General features: G+C 41.9%; 1 long non-coding RNA gene across 1 annotated transcript; it reads right to left on the reverse strand.

Moving 5' to 3' along the window:
• Nucleotides 1–4,974: 4,974 nt before the first annotated feature.
• Nucleotides 4,975–5,721, reverse strand: LOC114572700 (uncharacterized). The gene is made up of 3 exons (XR_003694801.1): nt 5,580–5,721; nt 5,261–5,323; nt 4,975–5,076 (listed from the first exon to the last, which is right to left on the reverse strand). It is a non-coding gene; the product is annotated as an uncharacterized LOC114572700 (long non-coding RNA).
• Nucleotides 5,722–26,803: the final 21,082 nt, after the last annotated feature.

The raw sequence follows: 26,803 nt of genomic DNA on the forward strand, positions 1-26,803 counted from the left end.
AATGTCATTTTTGTTGGAAGCGATACAGTATTTGCAAATGCAAGAAGTGAGAGTGTTTCACTTCTTTACACCACAGTTGACCCAACTGATGCATCTAGTTTGCCAGAACAGGAAACATTATTTCATGTAAATACTTCTGAAGATAGTGGTATTGTGACTTTCCACACAGAAAGCATTTCTGGGATGGAGTACTCGATGATACCTTGCCTTTGTCTCAGGAACTGTCTTTTGAACACCCCATGCCTCCTTCCATGGATTTGTTGCAGTAACAAGCCAGTCCGAGAAAAGGAGTGAAGAAAATAATTGTCTTTCATCGTGGATAGATTCTTAGAGAACTTATTGAAGTGTTTTCCGAGGAAAGCATCATGGAGGACATTTACTTTCAAGTTATTCTTCCTGATGGAAAGCTTGAAAAGGCTGTGGATGATGGAGGTGTTTTGAGGGATGTACTGTCAGAATTTTGGAATGACTTATGAGCAGTGCATGATGGGAAATGGCTTCAAAGTGCCATACCTACGTCATGATTTTGGGAAACAAGAATGGGAAAGTGTAGGTTGAATAATCACACTTGGCTGGCAAAAAGGGAAGTACATTCCTCTAAAACTGGCACCTGTACTTCTGGACCAGGCTGTTTTGGGCTTTGTTGAGAGTGATGTAGTGGACAGCTTTTTCAAGTATGTGTCAGAGTCTGAGCGAGAAACCTTTGACTCGTCGTTCAGATTTTGAAGTTGTTGACCAAGAAGAATTGTTGGAAATCATGGCTAATCACAACTGCCGGAGGCTTCCAACAGCAAATAACATTGAGCAAATCTTGAAGGAGCTTGCTCACCAAAAACTGATTCAAGAGCCCGCTTTTGTGATTGAACAGTGGAGCAACACGCTTGCACCTGTTAGATCAGAGCTGAAAGGGGTTGCAGCAGTCTATGAAGAGCTACAATCAACATCACAAAAAATTATAAGATCAATTACTTAACCCAGTACCCAGAATGTCCTGGAGAAACAGATTGTCAAGTATGTAAGTACATAGTCACACACTCAGCACCTCTCCTCTTTCCTCAGATTTTGCACTGGATCAGACTTGTTTACAGGAAAGACCATCACTGTCAGCTTTACATAAGTTCAGGGATTTCAGAGAAGACCTGTTGCTCGTACCTGTGGTCAGTTATGACAACTACCCAGATTTTCGAGTCTTTTAAAGCAATGTGGGGGTAATGGGCATTGTCTAAAATGCAAAGACTTCAGCCAACAGAAACTGGACTGCCATCAGAGGTTGATGTTTAGGCTTTGTAGGTTTTTCAGATTTTTGGCTTACTTTGTGATGGAAGTACTACAGCTACATTGTTTGACCTTAATGAATACCACAGCTTTAACATTCTATTTTTCGCCAGTTTTGTTTTGTAAGTGGTATGTTTCAATGTAGAGAATGTAAGTAATTTAAAGTGCTCATTTTCCGGTTCATAATTGTATTTAGAGGTTGTACCAGAATAGGTTTATGTGGTTTACTTTTCAGAAAATACCATATTTTTTGTTGTACTGCATATTGCTGCAGCTCCTCTTTTCACCCTGTGTGTTGAGCTCTCTGTTTTAGCTACAGAGTGAGACATCTCACTTCTGTTCCATCTTTGTTGGGAGTTGCACATGCACAGTACCTAGGTAAGGACTACTAGCCAGTCAGAAGCAGAGTATGAGGGCGTGCCATGCTAGCAGCTAGGCAAGCCAGACTTCTTCCAGACAAGGACCAAGGGTGAAGCATAGTCACTGCTGGACTTCCGTATGATCTCCCGTTCCTCCATTTCATCCAAAGCCAGCCTGAGCTTTTCATATTGGTTCGGTGGAATGCGTCGGTATGGCATTCGAAAAGGCTTTTCGTCACTGAGTCGAATCCTATGAAGGCAGCCTGTAGCCTTTCCACAGTCCAACTTATCCTTTGAGAAGATGGATTGGTACTGGACCAACAGGTGAACAAGTGTCTCTCTACAGGAGGCAGACACATCACATGAATCTACATCTATGTCTGCCAATCCTAAGTCATGCAAGACAGAGCTGGGACTGCTTCCATGTCCGTTGGATCCGCCATTTCTGGGACAGCCGTTAGCTATGGTAGAAGCATCAGACGTCAGGCTTGACACAACCCGCCTTGCAGTCAATATGTCAGCTGTCTCCTGTGTCTGCTGCTGCACACCATGCTGTGAGGTGTCACTCACATCAAAGCAGTCAAAGTCCTCCAATGCCATGCAGGGATATACGTCTGCTATCTTGGCATTACGTCTTAGTATCACATGTTTCTCTAGGGGGTTTATCACCTTCAGGGGAAGCCATCCATCACTGTGCAGCAGGGCCACTGTCTTTCCAACCAGAACTGACCTGTGTCTTGACCTTGCGGTGGTGGGCTCTACAATGACAGCACTGCCAACTGAGAGATTTCCCACACTCTGCAGCCTGCCCCAGACCAAGTGCTCACTTTGAGGCTCCAGTGTCACAGCTCTTTTTATTCTTACAGTCCCAACTTTGTCAGGAACATCACTGCCGGCCCACGTCTCCACGTTAGCGATCAGACTCAAAAGCTGGTGTTTCTCAGCTTCACTGTGTTCAGAGGCGGACATGTCATCGCACAAGTTACTGGACATCTTCAACTGGCGAATCAAATATCTCAAGAGGTTACTGCCAGCAATGAGGTCATCCCCCTGGTTTTCAACGACGAGTGTGGGGACGGCCACACGACAGCCGTACACCTCCATCTCCAGCTCACACACTCCTAGAGGCTTCGTCCTTGACCCACCGCACCCAATCAAAATTACGTCTGAAGGTGCCAATGAAGGATTCTTTAACAGTCTCTTCTCCAACAGTCTGTTCCACATCTTGGAGCTTAAAGAACAAGCCATCGATCCGCTGTCCAGCATTGCCCTCACTTCAACTTTGCCATCAAGTAATACTTTTTCATAGAAGAGATCATCGTGAGGGTGCAGTTTTTGTGTGTTCTGTATTATTACTTGACTCTTTAATTTTAACTCTTCACACACACTCTCGTAAACCGACTCAATGTCGTCTCTCATTACTGGGGGATCAATAACAGGCTCAACACTCACCCCCTCCAAATGCTGGCCTTCTAGTTTTCCTGACGTGGGGTGGCTGGTCCTGTGGGCACCATGCCAGCTGGCTTTACGGCCGTTGACTTAGGGCATATTGCACTTGTGTGATCAGGCGCAAAACACAGAAAGCAGAGATGGTCGGCCCTACAGTGAAATCGGGTATCATGGCCAACATCCCCACACACCTCACAGTCCAATAAAGGCCTGGCTCTGTTCCTTCGGCCTCTCTGGAAATGAGGGTTTGACCTGCCCTGAAACTGGGCCTGCTGCGGTCTCTGCTCAAGAAGACGCTCCAACCTAGCAATGATGTGCTCCAGCTGCCCAGCGGACCCCTGAGTCGCCTGATTTGAACTGGGGGCTAGGCTGGCCTCATTGTGAAGCACACCAGCAGGAACTGTGGGATGAGCTGTCGAACTGACCTCTTGTCGTAGCGAGGTGATGGCAGGGGCTGTCTTTGAATAAGGTGAGTACCTCTGATCCTTCTTATGTTCAACCAGCTTTTCATGAACCTCAGCTGCTGTCCAAAGCTGTGAAGCTTTACACCTGAATATGAGAGACAGTTCGGGGTCGGGACAATGTCTGATGAACATGGCAGGGAGCTCACAGGACGGATTATCAATCATCTTGTTTTGTCTCTTTAAACAGTCTTCTGCCATCTCCATTGCCCTGTTCAGTCTCAACCAATACTCAAAAGGGCATTCGCCGGGGGCTGGTAAAGTAGCATAAAAATCAGCTAATGGCATGGTGGAGAAAACCGTGTCACTGAAATGCTGCTTTAGTGTATCAAAGACAGGGGCTGGACCATTACAAAGATCGAGTGAAGGGTTACTACGCATCACTACTCTCACTACCTCCCGTGCCCTCCCCTGAGTCTGCTCATCACTTCCTCAGCTTGCTCAGTAACTGGAGTCCCGTTTTTCGAAAGTATGTTGTAAGAACCGTCTCCCATTCATGAACAGTGCACATATCTGAATCATCACCCTTAAAGCACACTGGCTCTTTAATGTCAGACTTCACCACTAAGTTCACCAGAGAAGGGCCTGCCCCACTTAAGCTGTTTGTATGCCCTGCAGCATCAGGCCCCACTCCGCTGTGCAACTTGGACTCTATATGAGAGGTAATGCTCTCACCAATGGCGAACCCAATCTGCTGTGCTATGCCTGCTATCAGGTTCACAGAAGCCCCCTCATTCTCAGTGCTGGTCGCACCAGCTCCCACTGAACGTGAAGGGACATAGTAAGTATCATTGCCAACTGACATATTCTCAAGATCAGGCATGGGTGTAGATGTGATAGGCTCAGACAGAAATCTGGCTGTACCCTTAACAGTGGACGATACTGGAGTACACAAAAATGTCCCTCTTCCCCTTCCAAAACCATTTAAACCCGCCATAATATGGCACAAAGAAAAATTTTATATTATTTGCAAGTCAAAAACAAAATAAAACACCCTTTCCACAACTTTCTTTTGTATAAAAACACTATACTCTTCTAACAGAAGACATGTCTTTTTTTTTTTTTTTTTTTTTTTAAATATGTATATGATCACATCATACTTTAGATTCCCAAATTACATTAAATGTAAAAGAAAAGTTATTCCCCTTTCCATTAGCCCTTCAATCTCTAATTTATTTATTTATTTTTTTTTTTTTTTTTTTTTCCCAGAAAGGTAAGAGATCAACAAAAGAGCTTTAGCACAGCTCTATTTTAACAAACAAGGTACGAAAACAGTCATTAAACCACTGGTAAATAAAACAATATCGCCCCCATGTGGCAAATGATGGTACTGCGCTACCGGCAGATAAATGCGCTCGGGTGAGCCGACTCACTCCCTACTACGCAACACCAGCCGACTTCCGGAACAGGCGAATCCTCTGCAATGCGATGATTCCAGAAGCACGGTCACGGCACCATTGTAACCGATGTGATCTCTGCGTTGTGTATAATTGAAGACTTCACACTTGCTTCTCAATCTTGTCGGATTTATTCTGGTAAACAAAGAATTATATCCTGGTCAGCCACGTAGGACACAGCGTACACACCCAGTCATTCACGGGCACACTCCTCGTGCACTGGCCCTTTCTTTTTTTAAATCATGTACAATGGCGTATATAATATCGCAACACAACATTAAATTGAACAAATATGTGAACAAAACAATACAATATGTACCTGGTAAACAAAGAATTATATCCTGGTCAGCCACGTAGGACACAGCGTACACACCCAGTCATTCTAATTACAGATGGACAAAAGCAAATTAGCGACCTAGCATGCTACGCTAATTAGCCGGCTAAGCTAACTAGCATGACCTCAGCACTTTCTGTACATTGCCCGAGAGAAGTATTTCATACAGTACTTTAGGTATACATAGCCGTCGCTACATTCTACTGAAGTGTTTATGCATCATCATATCAAAATAGTGTGTAAATGAAATATTATTAAAAGAAACAATTAAAATGTGCTTATGACTGGGTGCAATCCAACCTACCACGGGCACACTCCTCGTGCACTGGCACTGCTAAATCACGTACCAGGGCATATATCTACAGAGGAGACGCCCACTGACCAACCACAATACAGAATGCCAAGAAAACCTCTTGGTATTGGATGATTAAACCCTGGCAAGTGGAATCACTAAATAACTCTGTTACACAAGCATTATGACGTGTGTTACAAAGTGACGTTTGTCTCTGAAGTAAAGACTGGACTACAATAGAGCTGTTTGGAGCAGTTTGTGAACAGTGTTTTCTGTTGAAGAAGGTAAGTCCCTTTGTGGGGTGCACAAAAAGATATATGGTTAGGCTATGGTTCTGACCCAGCAAACGGACTAGGAGTATGATTAACAAAAATTATATTTAATGAATATTCAGTTCTTTGAGTGTCCAAGGAAAGCAAATGCAGGGTAGGTCGGCTCTGGGCTGGATAGAGGCTGAAGCAGGTAGGCAGAGGAATGTCCGCAACTATCATGCAGTAATCCAAACGAGTGGATTGAGCTGGTAGCAAGGCACACCACGGCAGAAGGTCTCGCTACCACACTGGTAGGTGCAACAATCTGGCAATGAGGAGAACCAAGCCCAGGAATATATACTGCAGGTTTGCTGAGTGGAATTGGAAGCAGCTGTGCAGGTAAGTGTCAGTGGGATTGCCAGCATTTGCGCAGAGAGGTAGATCCCCAGCCACGCCCCTTGACCTACTTCCAGGAGAGTAGTCAAACACCCAACACACAGTGGGGACAAACACACATACACACACCACAGAGCGAGTAGGGCTTTAGACAGCTTGCTGTTATGGTTATTAAATGCATGCCATGTATTGATTAATTTGGGCTTTAGCCCTATTCGCACGGGATAAGTATTACCTGGTGACCTCCAGTCATTTATAATAATTGCGGAGGTTGTCTATGATCTTAATCCCGTGCGAATCGGTCAGGTCTGTAATTTGTAAAGTAATAATTCCCCCGCAAATGACCTACCATATTTCGCCAAAAATGGATGTCCTGTGATAATATTAGTCCCGTGCGAATTGGCATCTCTGATTTGTCCAGGATTTGGCAGGGCTTTTTTTGTTTTTTCAAGGTACCTATTTCCTTCTTTTGTGCCTTTTTATCCATCTTTCGCGAAGAATGGAGGGTGCGTTGAAGTGTTGACAGTGTTTTGGGTGCTGGGTCATGTCGCTATACATCATATACAATTTGCAGAAAGAGAAAGATGAAAACCACCACAAGTGCGAAGACAAAAAGAATGATTAGATGGCAATGGATGACATGTATAGCAGCATGCGGTAAGTATATTTTTTATGTTTGTATCATACGACAAGACATCTCCAAGCAATAGCTTTTCAAAAATAATGCACAATCAAGCGAGTGGGCTCACTTCATAGTTAGAGGTTAATGTTACAGATAAATCAAGCGTAAAGGTTAAGCTAATAGATTTGAACCTGGTGAAATGTTGTGTTTTATCTATCTAACCGGACCCTGCTTGACACCACCCGGAGAAAAAAGTGAGAGAAAGAAAAAGGAGAGGTCGCAGTTTGGACGATGACTGACTACCCGGTTGAGATTGTGTGTGTGTGTGTCCTCGAGATCTGACCACACACAAACACACGTAGCAGAGCTACCCCACACCCATGTTTCTACTGCTGCTTAATGTCAGTAAATTCGAGTAAAATCACAGGCTTCGCTTATCCCGTTCGAATGCGCTAGATGAAAATCAGACGTGGGTGGGTAATTTATAATTCACACGAGGTCCCTAGATAATACTTATCCCGTGTGAATAGGGCTTTTGAGAGAAAAATGGAGGAAACTGTCTGTGTTCTATTTGATACATTGAACTTTTTACAACTTGTGTGTTCAAATTTAAAAACATTTGCTATTCATCTAACCTCCATAACGCACACAGAACAACCAGGCTAGATTACATTGCATTTAAAATTAAATCATATGCAGTTTTGTATGATGTGATTGTTTAAATATGTGAATAAAAAACTCAGTTAATACATGTGTGGATCTTGCATTTTTAATCAGTTCTTACAAATAGTCAGTGTAAGGACAAACAAAGTAATTTGTTGCATGTACATATATTCTGCTAGAAAGAATTGAACATACAGTATTTAGTACATCTTTGATGTGTGAAATAGCTACTATTATATCTGCATTCATCACAAGTGAAAACACAGTAACAGTATATTATAATTTTGACAGTTGCAATCAGTATGCCAGTTTCAATTTGTCCTCGAATGTAACAGGACACAAACATGTTCTGAAATATAAAATTTGACACAGGCCCAGGAAAGATCGAGTTATCTAGAGCGAGTTCATTGTTTATCAGCTGTCTGAGTTCGGTATATAGGTTAACTGTTTCAAAAATATAATTTGTTAATTTCAGATTATACTCTGACATTAGGTCCACACAGATATGGAACACATCTTCATCACATGGGAAGTCCTTGAACACACACTCTTCAAGGCAGACTTGAACCTTCTCCAGGTCCACATGGTGCAAACAATCTCTGCCTCCGTCCAGTTGAGGGACTGCATGCAATATGGAGGGACGTCCATGAGGTGATCGGGAGTTGTGGACTTGACGGACTCTGTGATTGTTTCAAGTCAATACAACCTTATTAAGTTCTTCCTACAAGGAAAATAATAGTCAGTGAGGCAGATATATAAAAGGCAGTGTATAAAAGATATTGGGCATTGGTGAAGTAGTCCTGACCATGGTTTAACACAAGCTAACTAACAAAACAAGCTTGCTGCTAACATTAATGGCACTGCTTGAATGGCCACTATGCTCACTAGTGTCACCCTGTGTGTTAACGGTTTAAAAAAAGCACAAAGCTAACTTTATAGCCTACACCTTGCACCTTACGTAGAGCAAGTCAGAGTGTAAAAAAAACTAACGAAAGATAAAGTAACGTTAACGTGGAATATGTTGTAATTAGCTAGATGTGAGTAACAGTGTAATCCCAACACTCATTATCATCATTGCTAGAGCCATTGTCACCATTGGCCAGGCTTTGTTAGCACATCGAGTTGCTGCAAGAATAAAAGAGAATGATGACAAACTTTCCACGCAAAGAGTCAAAGTTACATTTGTGAAAACCCAGAGTGAAATGTGCAACTATTTCACGCATATTTCATGCACATATGCCTTTAATTGATGTGGAGCGTTTATTGAGTGGAGTGTTCACGCCTCTTTTGGTCCAGATGAGCAGCATCTCCCAGTAGAGGAAACAGTCCTGACTGTCAAAGTATACCCATGCCCTCCACAGAGGAAACACTTATTTTTATACTCAGCAGTTCAGGGCAATGAGGACATATAATTAGTCTCAGTATGTGCTGAGCTGGCTTTCCTATTAATTTACAATGGTGCAGTGCTAAAGAGTGTCACTTTGTATTATCACCAGGGTGCGAACTACGGGGGAGCTAGGGGGAGCTCGGCTCCCCTTAATAAGACATGGGCTCCCCTGAAAACGTGATTTGAGAAATTTTGGGGGGTCTCTAAAAATATTGACAATGTGTCATGTTGACGTTGTTCATTCATGCATGACGGCAATTTGAACCTTATTTACTTCAATAAAGATAACTATACATGCTATTCTTGTTATGAGCATCAAGGCGTGGCAGCCCTGCGGTGCAAATTCAACTCATGTTTAGTACATGTTAACTCCAAGATTTGTAGAAAAAATATAAACGTTGGAGGCCATTAATCGGTGCACAAAGTCCTTGAAATCTATTCTGCAGTTAGCATCATATAACCATGGCAAAAAGAAATCAAGGCAGTTTAATTAATTTTGGCTTTACTAAGAAATTGTGTAGCGATGACATTAATAGAACGACCGATTGACCTGCTGCAAACCCCGTTAGCGCAAGAAGAAGCTGAAGAAATAATGTCCTCTCTGGCTGAAAATGGTGGTGGTAACAGTGTAGGATACTCTCGTAGGGTACAGATTTGATCATTAGCAAATTATCAAATATGTTTTATCAATATTAATAAAGTTATGAATATGGTTATTAATAATGACAAACAATCAAAACGGGGCACCACCCTGTAAGTCAGGGACCAATAATCAAACTGTGGAACAGTCTCATTTCTGTTAAAATCCTTTAAAAGGATTTAAAGGAAGGGGTGATTTCGAGCACAGACCCGTCCAGCCAGCAATTACACAGTACACAAATAATCACAAGCAACTGCTATTTAAGTATAATAAGATTTATTAACGTCACAATTATCAGTAGCCAATCAGCAATCCTTCAATAATAAACTTATATACCCTTTTACAATATCACAATCAAAAACAAAGCAAAAACAAAAAAGCATGTAGCATGGACACCTCTGTGTCTGTGTGGCGTCTGTGTGTGTGTGTGTGTGTGTGAGAGAGTGAGTGAAAGTGGAGGGGGCGGTGTCGAAATGTAATCGCTGAACGATGTGTCTTCTTACGGCAATAAAACCACGAAGAGCCCCGGGCTGTGACCTCCGGCTACTTTTATCTCCCCTCCGCCGCCTGCTGGCGGCGAGTGGTGCGTTCAAGGAGCCGCGGCCAATCAGAAATCCCGAACTCAACGAAGGTGTGAGAATTCGTCGTTGCAGTTCTCAAGCCCTCCCCCAGTCTGCCATTTTCCTCATGTCTTGGAGGTAAAACCTCCATTTTGGAGACTCCTTTGTTAGGAGTGAGGGGTCACAGGCTGGTGACTTCCCTACAGGCTGCTCTTTGGCCTCAGGGGAAGCTTCAGGCCTCACAGAATAGTCTTGATCATAACTGTTAGGTTCCAACAACAGCTCGTCAGAGGCCAGTCACCATCCTAGCCCCTCTTGCTCCTCTCTCCTGTTAAACTGGAACAGCCAGCAGTGGAGAGACTGGAAGAGCCCATATATACATGGCTGTTTGTTAAGGATGGACTCTTGGGGTGCATCGCTTAGGCCTAATTGAACAGAGGAATTATGGTATTCTTCGGTAGCCTGAGTAACTTTAACCATTGTTCATGTGAAATCTCAAAGACAGCCTGATGCTATTTGTGGGTGGCTGTTTGCTGTTTGACCTATCAGTTCCTGTCGATAAAGTATAATAGGGTAAATATTGTGTAGTGCATACACTTAACGCTTTTATGTATCTTTGTAAGTCATTGTAAGTTGCAAACGCACAATATTTTCCATCCGCTGTTAATATTGAAATAAAACAGTTTGTCACTGTAAGAGCCAAAAATTCCTCTATGCAGGAAAAGCCCTACAACAGAAGTTAATTATACTAATGCTAAACGACAACATCAAAAACAAAAAGTGTTAGTTAAGATCAACACACATGCACACACAGCTGAACTGTCAGAGCAGATAACAAAGAACAACATTAGCATAGACATACATTTTGGTGGACATGCACAAAAACAACATTGCTGGGACAGCAACAGAAGATTTGCCTAACTGTACAATAGTGAAACAGACACACAGGCAGAACACACATTACATAGTGGATTTCTGATTTTGAAAATCTAACTACATGTTTCTTCATATGCTCCGAAATGAACTGAAAACAACTGAAGCACCACTAAGGAGAAGAGAATAGATAATAGTGATAAAATAACATTTTAATGGAAGGAAGTAGCAATGTCCAGGCTTCTTTAATTTAATGTAGGTAAATTAGAATAAATGAGTAAATAGCATTAATCATGATGTGTAAGAACATCAGCAATAATGGAAATATTAGTGATAGCAAATGATTAATAGCTATGATGACAAATTAGCATCTATGATAATATATTTAATGATTTTATTGACAATAGTCATCATATTTGATGTGTGATTTGATATAATTGCTTTGATGTGTTTCTTTTTAAAATTTTCATGCCATGGGACCTTTAATAATCACAGATTAAGGTACTAGGACAGCAGTCCAATTTGATACTTTTTAATTCCACAATAACCAAATGGAGCGCTGTCCTTGTACCTTTATCGATGTGTATTACATAACATCCTATGCACAGTGAAGATGTCAAAGCCATGACCATATTAGACATACTGGCATTTTTAGCAAAGACGACACACTACAATACAGTCTATTAAACCACATTTTTACTACTATACTCCTATAATTCTTAATCATGAAACATTTTTTAATAGAACGTGTCACATTTTACAACGAGTCATTAGTTATACAAATGAGTGCAACATCATTATAACAAGGTCATCATTTATAGTGTTCAGAGCAAAGTAGAGAGGAGCTAAAGTAGTGTTTGCCGCAGCGATGCTGGACACACCGTGTGCGCAACCATTTCAGAACCATGCTTTTGATCTCTGGGTTTTTTAAAAATATACAGAATCATTTCTGCCAACAAAGCCCCAGAAAGAAGGGGAAACTGTCTTGAGAGCTACACCCTAAAGCTGACAGCCCTGAAAGCAAGCACACAAAAACATTTTATCGGAGCGGGCGTAAAGTCTCAAATCCCTGATTTGTGGGTTGTTTCTCTTGAAAAAAAAAATTACGGGGATATCATGTATATGCATGCAGCTTCCTCTACATTAAAGCCACTTGATGCAGTTCATCACTCTGCCCTTAGATTTATATCTGGTAATGGATGGACTCAGTACCCACCATTGTCTTCTTTATCAAAATGTAGACTGGACTTCTTTGGCTCTAAGAAGGGAGCAAAACTACATTTTATTTATTTTCAAAGCCTTGCTTACGAAATATCTCTGTATATTTGACAAGCTTGCTGAATTTGAATTGTGTCACTATGGCACACGTACTGGTGGCACGTTGATCCTAAATATTCCGTATGTTAGGACAGAATTAGGCCAAACTGCATTTGAGTACCTGCATATTCTACTGAAATTGGACAGCCTGATTCCATTTAATCACTTTAAATGTCTTTTTTATGAGTCCATGTATACTGAATGTACATGTGCACTTTGAGTTGTTTAACATTCTGTATAAATGAATGAATGGTTTATTTTCGTGCCATCCATTATAGGATTATTCAGACACATTTTAAATAAACACTTTCCTAGTGCTAGTTTCTGTAATTGTTTTATGTATTTACTGTGTATTGCAACTGTATATTATGTTAGTTACTATCTTCAGTACTAGGGATGCACATTTCGGCCGCTGAAAACTTGCCGCGAGAGAAAAACGGCTGAAAATATGTGCCAAAAATATATGCCTCCAAAGCAACGTGTGCCAGAGAAACGATGGCGTACAAGTGATGAGGCACACTCCCTCGCTTTCTGACATGTTTGACGAGATTCTACCAAGGGGGTAAACAACCATCCGGAAAGCGTACCTCCTATGGGGAGATTCTGAGGCAAACAAGCCATTACCTTCTGCTAGCATTCCAATAACTCCCATTCATTTTGATGTCACTTTGACAGCAAATAAATTTACAGCTGAAGCGTTTAAAGACTCTATTTTTCCATTGATTATGTTTATAAAGAAACACGACCATGTATAAAAGGCTCAATTACCTTGTATCTCATGTTATGGCTCCGTAGCAGCCGTTTTTGTAAAAATAGGCTAACGATTGTGTCATCACCACGCGACTTTCTGTCGCACAATAGAGAAATTACCGTACAGTCAGGAGAAGTATGCAGGCAATCGGGGGGATGTGGAGGCATACAGTCAAGGGAGAAGCCCATAGAGAGTCCATAAAAGCATCGGAACAAAATATTTATCAGCAATGTTTTGATGGATTGGAAATACTTCGGTATGTGGCAAGTGAATTCATATAAAGTAACATTTATCCATGATCCACTTCATCCACAAGATTCGGAATGATTCACTGTCTATGGATTCAACAGGAGAACACCCCGATCCACAGCAGTGCTACAATTAGTGCAGCTACACCCCAACTGGAGACTTATCTAGCTGAACAACCCATTGCCAGAAGCGACAATCCCCTTGACACAAACAGTTGCACCTCCAATCACGCGGACGACACCTCCCTCATCGGACTCATCTCTGATGGTGACGAGTCCGCCTACAAGTGGGAGGCTGACCACCTGGTGACCTGGTGCAACCAAAACAACCTTGAGCTCAACGCTCCAAAGACAGTGGAGATGGTTGTGGACTTCAGGAGGAACCCAGCCTCACCTGCCCCCATCACCCTCTGTGGCTCCACAATTGACACTGTGAAGTCTTTCCACTTCTTGGGAACTATCATCTCCCAAGACCTCAAGTGGGAGCTGAACATCAGCTCCCTCGTCAAGAAAGCACAACAGAGGATGTACTTCCTGCGGCAGCTGAATAAATTCAGCCTGCCAAAGACAATGATGGTGCACTTCTACACAGCAATCATTGAGTCCATCCTCACATCCTCCATCACCATCTGGTACGCTGCTGCCACTGCCAAGGACAAGGTCAGACTGCAGCGTGTCATTCAGTCAGCTGAGAAGGTGATGCAATCTGCCACCGCTCCAGGACCTTTACGCCACCAGGACTCTGAAGCGTGCTGGAAAGATGGTGGCTGACCCCTCCCACCCCGGCCACAAACTCTTTGAGCCACTATTTTTTTATTAATAAGGGAAATAATTCCACTAATTAACCCTGACAAAGCACACCTGTGAAGTGAAAACAAATCAGATTTTGTTGGGGTCAAGTGACCAGGTCAGACTTCTTCAAAAGTAGTGTGAACACTCAAATCTTGCCCAGATCTGATTTTTTTCATATCAGATTTAGACCACTTCCATATGTGGTCCTGAATCAGACCCAGGTCTGATTGTTTTCAATGCGGCCGCGGTGTGAACAACCAAGGTGGATTTGATGCGACTTTTACATCAATCTACATCGACATTTGTCACAATTATGAGCCGGCGGGAGTTAGCCCGAGACACAGACAGTAACATTAAAAACTGACAGAAAGTTTTGAATAAAGTGTGAAGCTATTCCCAACGTGGTCCCACCACTCCTGGCTTCGTCTCTGCATCCACACAGACCTCTGGAGGGAATTTGCAGCCATAACCCTGCAAAAGGCCAAACTAGCCAATTTGGCTCTCTTTCTCTTCATTCTTCTCCTCCTCAGCACCTGCTCATTAATGTTACGGCTGCCATTACGCAAACATTTTGAAATAAAAGTGAAAATGCTTACTTATTCCATAACCTCCCTAACTTTAGTGCAACAGCGTGCTGCGTCTGATGTCATTGTTAGTGTTCTTTTGCGCATGCGGGTCAGTTCGAAACTGCAAACAGTTCACATTGGAATCTGATATAGGCCACATTTTAGGTCATGTGAACAGTCAAACAAAAAATCCGATCTAAGCAAAAAATCCGAATTAAGCATTAAGACTTGCTCATAACTTAAGAATTTAACTCATAACTCGTAACTTAAATTTCATTCATAATGGTCTTAAAAAGTCTTAAATTTGACTCAGTCAAACCTGCAGAAACCCTGATAAAATCCAGTGGATTGTGTGCACCTATCCCAGCTCTGTTTGTGTTGTGTGTTGTGTTCAGGTACCACCAGAGGGTGCTGTACATTGATATGACATCCACCATGGTGACGGTGTAGAGGAGGCCTTCTCCACCACGTACACCACGATGAACCGGAGAACTCAGGGTGAGCCTCGGCCTTTGTCCTCACTTAGATATTTAACACAAGTTGATTGTGTGGGAAGTTTATATATATATAGTAGATGGGAATGAAATGGAAGAAATAAGGGGGGATATTAGTGAATAAGATAACTAGGCCTGTAACAATTCTGTAATAATTGCAATGTTTTTTAAGTAATCATCATTTGCAATTCATTGCTGACATTAGCTATGGTTCTTAGAGGTATGACTGTTGATGGTAATTGACAATTTTATGTGCATTTAAGAACAAAATACAATGTTTTATGATAATAAAGAGGCAAATGTTTACTTCATTGGCTGTGTACTGTGTACTTAAACCTTGTGTTGTCTTCTCATTGACCATGCAACGTTTTTTTTTCTGGGTCAAAATTGGAAATAAAAAAAAAAATGTCAAGGTTCATTTTTTCAAGTATTTTATGATTTCTTTGTCGATTTTTTTTCTGCGCTTTTTGTTTTTTCAACATTCCATCAATTTGTTTTTCTCCAAATACTATAAAATTGAATAAAACACCCACATTCAATGAAAATAGTGAACTGATGTTAACTTGTGAAGAGCGTTGTATGGAACAGCCACGTTATTATTTTTGACAATTTGGTTGAAAGAAACAATAACTTTACAGAACTGAAATAGAAACCTTTTGAAAATGGGTCAAATTTGACACTGAGGACAACAGGAGGGTTAACAAAATAAATGCAAACATGTATATAAATATTTTAAAATTTGATGGAAAGGACAATTACATTCGGTGGCGAATGTTTTTGACATTTTCAAGATCTGATCCAGACATCCATCATGAAACAGAATTTTGTCACGTTTGCTCAGAAGATCACATGACTTGACTTTGACTTTTATTGCACATTAGTCCAGTGTATATAAACTATGTAAAGGTTGTGAGACTAAAGGCTGTTCTTTTTTTTCTAGATTATTTTTGGGGCTTTTGCCTTTATTCGATAGTGACAGAGCATAGACAGGAAAGGGGGGAGAGAAAGAGAGGCGATGACACGCAGCAAAGGGCCGCAGGTTGCTATCAAACTCTTACTGGGTTCAAGTTCAAGTCACTTTATTTGTCCCCCAATGGGGCAATTTGTTGTGCAGCAGATAGTATAGTACAAATCACACAATCATACACACAATACAGAGATAGTCTACCTTGCAGGCATAGTTAAAAACAATAAAAAACAGTAAACAATCAATAAATAGTATGTCAATAAGTTCTCTATGGTTCTTTATAGAATTAAGAAGTAGAATGGCTGCAGGTACAAACGAGTATTTATATCTGTTGGTTACAACCGTGATGGTTGCAGCTGATTGGACGAACGCATCACGTGGCGCTGTCTTCTCCCAGATTTCCAAACCGACCATAATGACGGCTCGTTTGGAATAGCATGTCTTATTTTACAAAAATAGTTCACTGAAACACGTTTCTAAAAACATTTCAAGTGAGAAATAGGTCTTTATTTTAGACCGACAGTGGTCAGTTTAAAAGATGTTCGTCAGCTTTTGAGAGTTATCTAGCCGAGCGGCCGACTCAACTACGGTTGAGTACCGTTCACTTTTTTTCGTTACTGGTACCTCAAATTCGGTTCCGGTACCCAACGGTACGTTTTACCTTTTACTTAGACCTTCTTGTTATTTATTTATTTAATTGTATAATTGATTATTTTAACCCAGCCCTAAAGCTGGATTTAAATGTATCTCTTTGAGCTATAATAGACATACGCGATGGACCAGAGCAGAAGGTTTCAACTTTTTGGCTCTGAGCCTTCCAGCAAACCTTCCTGATGCCACCCCTACTTCAACGTTCCTTCACAGGCTAGTTGTAGCCCTCAACAACCATGTCTGGACCTCTTACTGTGTCTGTTACCTAGAGCTAATCTCTTACCCCACACCAACTGGAACTGGAAATGAAAAGAGTTTAAATGTCTGCAGCACCTTTCCTGCTTGACTTCCCTCTGTTGGGGTGGGGGGGGGGATCTGGGGGTCAGTAGTGAGCAAATGTTTTATGACTTCACCTCTGTGAAGGGACAGCCTGATTGCTACCTTTCCTTGCCGAGTGCTGACTCAGCAGACAGTCTCCCCCCGCTGAGTGTGTGTAATATAAAGAGAGGGGATGTAATCACAGTCTGTCCAACGGGCCAGCAGTTTTCTGAATGGAATTCCAGGGCATTAAGTGAACTCCTCACTCATTTCAGTCCGTCCTCGCCCTCAGTGAGGATCAGTGTAGGCTATTAGTAAATCATATTAACAGGTGTGTTAATTCTCACACCAAACTCGTAAAATAAGGACGTTTGGTCAGGAGCCTTTCTCGTTCTTATTGACGCTAAAAGTCTCCTTTAGCGTTTATAGTAAACACGCTTGGTCGGCACTTGATTATCGCTGCCTTTTCATTCCAAACGGCTGATAATTTGACACTTTTTATCTGCGGGATATAAATCTCCTGCAGCTCTGTCCATCTTGGCTTTGTTTGCTTACTTTTCTCATTTGATGTTTGCATTGCAGAGCTGCCATACCATGTCTACTTTGAGTACTTTGGGCCCGGCTTCAAGCTGCACATCAGTCCCTCCAACATGACCAACCAGAACACACGGGAGCACACGGACAAGATCAAGTCATCGTTTTTTTATAACAACGCTGCAGTGCATTTTAAAAGTATTAAGAATGATTATTAACTATTACTGAGGACTTTGTAAACATTATATATGAGTTTTAAATCTAGTGCTTTTCTTTCTGGCTACCGTCGTGAAATGGTATTCTGACAATAAAATCTTAAAGCTTTAGTGTGTTGCCAAATGAGTCGCTACAAAGCTAATTATTACTATCAGCTCCACACAACTCTCTCTGGATTTCTCAGTATGGCTATGTTCAGAAGATTGGGGCGTCAAGTGAAGATAATGACCTCTTCTGAAGAGTCCGTCATGTTTTTTTAATCCTCTGTGTCCTCCTTGGTTACTAGCAACTGCGTGGGGGGTGTGTTCGCGATCACGGAAGGCTTGTATCATGTGGATGCGCAAAACTACGCACTATAGCTTTAACTTTTGGGCCACTTACCAGCTTTTTTCCAGAGCTTTTAACAATATCTCACAGCCTTCTTCAGCAGGTGGGAGATTTTATACCTATTTAGTATGAGAAAACATACTGAGTAACCCAAACACACTCAGCACTGGCTTCAAGCCATACGTTTCTGATATAGCAAAGACAGAGCATCTGGTGTGGGAAGTAGTTAAGCAGTATCGGTAGGTGCATTTAGTCTTTTCATTTGAAAAACTCATAAATCTTTTTAAACTAAACAGAAGAGTAAGAAGAATAAGAATAAATGTGAAGTAACAGGCTGCCGTCACAGCACTTCAGTAATGGATGTCCCAAATATTCCTGTGTCCATGTAGGGCTGGGTGATATGGAGAAAATCAAATATTATAATGATATGATAATAATATAACGATATTGCGGCAATATTTTAGGGTGGACAATTCGGGCTTTCACAAAATATTAACACAATGAGATTTTTGATATTAATCATCAGTAATGTGAATATAATGACTAAGGGGTAAAGGCAAATAATAGAACAGTTAAACAGTCTGGTAAGTTCAGAACATGGCATCACTTTACTGTAATGCAGCTTTTAAAACCAGGAAAAGACAACACTTATGTCATATTACCATTTTACGATATCCAAAAGGGGGGGGGAGTGTCTTTTGGTAAACTTGGTAAACACCCCGCGGCTAAATAGACATTTATCGCTTGGTATCTTTAGCGGAACGGAGAGCCGTTTCACGCCCGCTACTGGGACGCACCGTGTAGTGCGAGGCTGATGATCAAGCATTGACTTGAATGGCCGCGATTGCTAGCGTGGGCCGCGGAGCCTACGATACGCAGCTGAGACGCCCCAGTGGGACAGGGTTTTTCCTTGCTCAGATTGGGGCCCAGCCCCAACGACAGTAAAGGTCGTTTTATGGTTCTGCGGAGGCTCCACGCAGAGCTTTCGCCGTAGCCTACGTAAGTTCAATTCAATTCAATTCAATTCAATTCAAATTCAATTCAATTTTATTTATAGTATCAAATCATAACAGAGTTATCTTGAGACACTTTACAGATAGAGTAGGTCTAGACCACACTCTATAATTTACAAAGCCCCAACAATTACAGTAATTCCCTCAAGAGCAAGCATTAGCAGTGGCTATTGTGACAGTGGCGAGGAAAAACTCCCTTTTAGGAAGAAACCTCGGCAGACCCAGACTCTTGGTAGGCGGTGTCTGACGGGGCCGGTTGGGGGTGTGATGGCAATAATAGTCGCATTAAAGATAGTGGAACAGTGACTTTGAAGGTAGTCGTTGTAGTTCATGTCACAGCAGGACGTTGCGGGATGGAACGTGGCGCTGCAGAGCACGGGTGGGTGTAGCAGACGAAGTGGGACGCGGCCGGGCGTTTGAAGGGAAGAAGAAACATAAGGACTCCGGGGAGGAAACTCCCCAGAGCTAGGTTAGTAACAAGCAGTTCTGGGACAAGATGCATACAAAAGGAAACGAATGAAAACATTGATGAGAGGCTGTACTGGCCTGCCTCCCTCTACTCTCACTATATTATTGATTATATGATCAATAAATCTGATGACTACGAAGAGAAGCAGGTGGGCCGGGTTAGGCGGACGCTGCAACTCCTCACTTCTTAACTACTGTATAAGCTTTATCAAAGAGGAGAGTTTTCAGTTTATTCTTAAATGAGGTGATGGTGTCTGCCCCCCGAACCCAGACTGGGAGCTGGTTCCACAGGAAAGGAGCCTGGTAGCTGAAGGCTCTGGCTCCCATTCTACTTTTGGAGACTCTAGGAACCACCAGTAACTCTGCATTCTGGGAGCGCAGTGCACTAGTGGGACAATAAGGTACTAAGAGCTGTTCTAGATAGGATGGTGCTTGACCATTTAGGGCTTTGTAGGTCAGGAGAAGGACTTTAAAGTCAATCCTGAATTTCACAGGAAGCCAATGCAGAGTAGCTAAAACAGGAGAAATATGATCTCTTTTCTTAGTTCTTGTCAGAACACGTGCTGCAGCATTCTGGATCAGCTGGAAAGTCTTAAGGGACTTATTTGAGCAACCAGACAGTAGGGAATTACAATAGTCCAGCCTGGAAGTAACGAATGCATGGACTAGTTTTTCAGCATCGTTTTGAGACAGGATATTCCTAATTTTGGCAATGTTACGAGTTTTGTTACAGTTTAATATCAGAAAATTATAGGTCATCCAGGATTTTATATCTTTAATACATGTTTGAAGTTTAGCTAACTGACTTGTTTCGTCTGGTTTGATTGATAAGTATAATTGGGTGTCGTCCGCATAGCAGTGATAGTTAGAGTGTTTCCTAATGATATTACCAAGAGGAAGCATATATAAGGAGAATAAAATTGGTCCAAGCACTGAGCCTTGTGGAACGCCATGTTTAACTTTCGCGTACTTAGAGGATTTATCATTAACATTAACAAATTGAGATCGATCAGAGAAATAAGACTTAAACCAGCTTAGTGCAATTCCTTTAATTCCGACTAAGTGTTCTAATCTCTGTAACAGGATTGTATGGTCAATAGTGTCAAATGCAGCACTAAGATCTAATAAAACAAGTATGGAGACAAGTCCTTTGTCTGCAGCAGTTAGAACGCCGTTAGTAATTAAATAAAAAATAAATAATAAAATAAAGTAATTAAAAAAAAAGCAGACGGGAACCAGAGTAGACGGGGACCAGAGCAGAAGGGGACCAGAGCAGACGGGGACCAGAGTAGACGGGGACCAGAGCAGACTGGGACCAGAGCAGAGAGGGACCAGAGCAGACTGGGACAAGAGCAGACGGGCACCAGAGCAGACGGGGACCAGAGCAGACGGGGACCAGAGCAGACAGGGACCAGAGTAGACGAGGACCAGAGCAGACGGGGACCAAAGCAGACGGGGACCAGAGTAGACGGGGACCAGAGTAGATGGGGACCAGAGCAGACAGGAATCAGAGCAGACAGCGGAGCAGCATGGCACACAAACTGCCGAAGCGTTTCCTGCTAAAGATTTCCCACCGTGGTCAGAAAACACAGGGGAGACACTTTGTTTCTCTCAATAGGACTCTAGAGTCGTACTCGCTCGCCGTCACCCTCACTTCTCCCTCGCTCTATCACCCACTCCCCACACACACACACACACACACACACACACACACACACACACACACACACACACACACACACACACACACACACACACACACACACACACACACACACACGCCAGCTCGATGCACACACCAGCGCACAAGTATAAACACCAGGCCACTTACAGTGCGGAAAATAAGTATTTGAACACCCTGCTATTTTGCAAGTTCTCCCACTTAGAAATCATGGAGGGGTCTGAAATTGTCATTGTAGGTGCATGTCCACTGTGAGAGACATAATCTAAAAAAAAAATCCAGAAATCACAATGTATGATTTTTTAACTATTTATTTGTATGATACAGCTGCAAATAAGTATTTGAACACCTGAGAAAATCAATGTTAATATTTGGTACAGTAGCCTTTGTTTGCAAGTACAGAGGTCAAACGTTTCCTGTAGTTTTTCACCAGGTTTGCACACACTGCAGGAGGGATTTTGGCCCACTCCTCCACACAGATCTTCTGTAGATCAGTCAGGTTTCTGGGCTGTCGCTGAGAAACAGCCAAGATTCTCTATTGGGTTTAGGTCTGGAGACTGGCTAGGCCACGCCAGAACCTTGATGTGCTTCTTACAGAGCCACTCCTTGGTTATCCTGGCTGTGTGCTTCGGCTCATTGTCATGTTGGAAGACCCAGCCTCGACCCATCTTCAATGCTCTAACTGAGGGAAGGAGGTTGTTCCCCAAAATCTCGCAATACATGGCCCCGGTCATCCTCTCCTTAATACAGTGCAGTCGCCCTGTCCCATGTGCAGAAAAAAAAACCCCGAAGCATGATGCTACCACCCCCATGCTTCACAGTAGGGATGGTGTTCTTGGGATGGTACTCATTATTCTTCTTCCTCCAAACACGGTTAGTGGAATTATGACCAAAAAGTTCTATTTTGGTCTCATCTGACCACATGACTTTCTCCCATGACTCCTCTGGATCATCCAAATGGTCATTGGCAAACTTAAGACGGGCCTTGACATGTGCTGGTTTAAGCAGGAGAACCTTCCGTGCCATGCATGATTTCAAACCATGACGTCTTAGTGTATTACCAACAGTAACCTTGGAAACGGTGGTCCCAGCTCTTTTCAGGTCATTGACCAGCTCCTCCCGTGTAGTTCTGGGCTGATTTCTCACCTTTCTCAGGATCATTGAGACCCCACGAGGTGAGATCTTGCATGGAGCCCCAGTCCGAGGGAGATTGACAGTCATGTTTAGCTTCTTCCATTTTCTAATGATTGCTCCAACAGTGGACCTTTTTTCACCAAGCTGCTTGGCAATTTCCCCGTAGCCCTTTCCAGCCTTGTGGAGGTGTACAATTTTGTCTCTAGTGTCTTTGGACAGCTCTTTGGTCTTGGCCATGTTAGTAGTTGGATTCTTACTGATTGTATGGGGTGGACAGGTGTCTTTATGCAGCTAACGACCTCAAACAGGTGCATCTAATTTAGGATAATAAATGGAGTGGAGGTGGACATTTTAAAGGCAGACTAACAGGTCTTTGAGGGTCAGAATTCTAGCTGATAGACAGGTGTTCAAATACTTATTTGCAGCTGTATCATACAAATAAATAGTTAAAAAATCATATATTGTGATTTCTGGATTTTTTTTCACAATATGACAATTTCAGACCCCTCCATGATTTCCAAGTGGGAGAACTTGCAAAATAGCAGGGTGTTCAAATACTTATTTTCCTCACTGTATGTAGGCTACGGCGAAAGCTCTGCATGGAGCCCGCACACAACCATAAAACAAGACTAGTGCAGCTAGTGCAGCTTCACAGTTGAACAGCTAAACAAATGTCCCGCATACCATACAAGGGGGAGGTGGAGTGCACCGTGTGCAAAGCTGGCACATATGTTTCAGTGTCTTTATTATTTATCTCATTACATTGAAAAAGTATTAAGAGATATTTTGTTGAAGCTGGATTTTTTAACACAGAAGAGGTCATATTTAGAACATTATTTCATATTATTTATTTATTTATTTTAAAAGAGAGCTATTATTTTGTTACAGGTTGTTACAGATTTTATTTTATTTTATTACAGAAGTTATTTTTGCACCATTGAGGCATAATAAAGCATATTCATTAACCTCTGAGAAGCCTGTCTGGATTTGTCTCGAGGCCGGGCCGAGGGTCCTCTTTTTTGGAAATCAAAATATGGTCACCCTAATATGGATACAACTATAAAGATACAATTTGCCTGTTCCCAGCATTAGCACAACACTTTGCGATGGTTAGCTTGTTACAGCACCTGTGACAATATATGCTAAATGTAACGTCTCTTTCACATTAGTGTGTGAGTGACTGATCTATCTGGGTGCGTTTTTAGATGCCTGATGAAGTTCAACGTTGTTGATCCGGCATCATTTATCTTGGTGCCACACAACTTGCATGTAGCTGTTGGCTTACTGCCACTGTTTACCAAGTTATTGAAAGCAAAACTAATGACAAAAGGCACAACTCCGGGAGGACTTGGTCGCCCTTTCGGCAATGCATTTTTTTTGTATATGTGAGTGCGCGCACATAAGGCATATAGCATGAGTTACGTTGCACATTATGGCAAAGGGCAGGGGACATAGGCTACAGCTCAACATACGTTTTCCTAACGTATATGCGCCAATAAAAGAAAATAGAAATATATGAATACATTTAGATTTAAAAAGCAATAATTGCATGAAAACAGGTTGTTGACGAGTCTTGAAGCTTGAGTCTGAGTCAAGTCTGAAGTCAGCTGTTTGTGCAACTTAGCAGGCTTTGGCAATTTTTGTTTTGGTGCTATTTAGTGAATGTAGGCATGCTAATGTGCTAATCTAAGATGGTAAACATTGTTAATAAGATACTTGCGTCATGCATAAAAAGTCACTTGTGACAGATTGGCCTGTTTTCAGCAAGAAATTTGGGCAGTTTGGCTTGGAAACGAAAGTAACTGTGAGAAACAAACCAGAGCACCTGAATTTAAGCAAAGTCAGTGGAAAACTTTAGGGGTTATTGATTTTGGTGATTTACAGATTGGTCTGTTTTCCGGGAAAGACATTTGGGCAGTTTGGTGTGTGTTTGGCTTGGAAACAAACCAGAGGAGCTGAAATGAAGTAGTAAATAGTTACTATAAATAAATAGCCAACTATCAACCCAAAGTGAACGAATAGAGCAAGTATTATGGTCACTTCATGAAGATCATCTGCTTTGAAGTAGCATTTACATTTCAAATGTTTAATTTGGCTGTTTCTACTTATTCTACGTATTGCAGTGCAGCTTTTCCACATACATGTTGAGAATTAATCTCCAGCTGAGATCAACTCTGATTTTCCTTTGGCAGTGTGCAGACCAGCAGTGCCTGAAATTCTTCTTCTTATCCACACTTATCTCTCAACACACACACACACACACACACACTCTCTCTCTCTCTCTCTCTCTCTCTCTCTCTCTCTCTCTCTCTCTCACCGGTGTTGTCCTCCCTCAGGGATCCAACTCTTCACTGAATCACTGCCAGAAGCATTATATTCCAATGTGCTTTATCTTCTGAAGAAAACCTCAACTTACTTGTTTTTAGGAAACTGTGGGTAAACATGTAGATGAACCTACAATTATGTCATGTTTAAACTGTAAGATTTTTGTATTTGTCAATTAAACTTTTATACTATTTCCTTGAAATGTGTATTATTGGATTTCTGGTGCTTGCACTTTTAAAGTCTGTGTAATGATAATATGCAGCCGCATGGGGGCGTTCTAACCCAAAAGATAGGGACAGGTAGGAAGCACGCCGCCATGAAGAAGTTTGCTACTCCACAGTTTTTTAACAAGTGTATATATATTGCAAAGCACAATATAAGATAATTACAATATCAATGTGTTGTTCTGTTGAATTCGGGGCACAGAAAGCCCAATGAGGAAAAGTGCAATGTAATAAAATGCCATGTATCGCTTAGAACGCTCCTCGCCCCCGTAGTGCACGGTCTCCGGTTTGATGGAAGCAGACCTCAGAGAATAACGGGGACTCGATGAGGGAAGTTGACATTGTTTCCAAGTTACGTCGTCTTCGTGTGTTTAAAGCATGCCGAATTGAAAAGTATGTCCTGATTATTTTTCAAATGTCCGTACATCAGACTGTATCAGGAATGTTCCCTCTGTAGCTATGAAAGAAACGCTGAACTGTCCCGGTTTTGAACGGAGACTGGTAGGGACCTTTGCATGATAAGCCCAGAGGGAACGCTACAGCGCTAACTGACAGGTACGCTAACTAGTGACACAGGTAGCAACCATAGACTGGGTATCAAATATGTATCAGGTTCTCCCCCAGAAAAGTTGTTACTGTTAGTGGAAAGTGTCCAGTAGTCCCAGACTGATGGCAGCATTAATGTAGAGCCCAACATTTTAAGTGATAACAAATAATGCACGGTATTGCGAAATTAAGAATTTAAAAAAGCTAGAAGACCGACTCCATAGGGCCCTACATTAAGTCAGTGCTAAAAGCTAACTGTTTGAGAATGTGACTAGCTTACGCCTAAATGTCCAACTAAGCTGCCCCACATACTGTAACTGTAGTTTAAAAAAATGTCATTTCCTTTTTCCACCGGACTTGCACTGGGGGAAAGCCATAGCCACCTTTCATTTTAGCCACTAGCTTAATAATGTTTGTTATGTATTTGTTTACACATGCAGAGATTGTTGCTAAGCCAGCCTGAAAGCAACAGAGGACGAACATCAGCCACCAGTAAAGCCTGTTAAAGGCACGATTTCAAGTGTGCATTTCCTGTTTCAACGTGTTATCTTCCTGACCCTGGAGCAGTCGCACGTCACACTTGACCTTTGGTAAACTCTGAGTGTGCAGATGTGCACGTTCAGCCCATAGATAAGATAAGATAAGATAAGATAAGCCTTTATTATCTCCTACTGGAGAAATTCATCTTGGGCATTCGAGAGAAAGGAAATGGTGACACATCGCGCATAAAAACACAATGAACATACAGTTAACCTACAGAGAAACATAATCATAAATGATCTCATCCAATGCTTCAATGAACATCTAATAAACCTCACACAATACACACAATAGGTAGGGGGGGGGCTACGTTTCCTCACAATCACAGAAGAACAGAACAGAAACCACAACACATCCTCCCCCTCGTATTGCACTTCATTTTGATAATGATTACCCATTTCCCGTTAACTCATGGTGTAGTCAATAACTTCTAAGGCTGCGCTCGTTTGAAGAAATTCTTAGTCAACTAACATTCGTTCAATTGTATCGACTTATTGATTAGATGATTTAATCGACAGATCTGTAAATCTGAGTTTCTCCGCAAAGAGTCATGCAAAAGCACCACTTTAATTCTTGTGTTTATCAGAGATATGCTTGTACGTTTCTTTGAAATAAGTCATTCAGTATGAAAAAAGCATCAAACATGACTAATCAGCTAAAGAAATCTACGTTGACTAAGACCAAAACGACCGATTAGTCGACTAATTGACTAAGAGAGAGCAGCCCTAATAA

Source organism: Perca flavescens, chromosome 18, assembly GCF_004354835.1.
Source record: "Perca flavescens isolate YP-PL-M2 chromosome 18, PFLA_1.0, whole genome shotgun sequence".
NCBI lineage: Eukaryota > Metazoa > Chordata > Actinopteri > Perciformes > Percidae > Perca > Perca flavescens.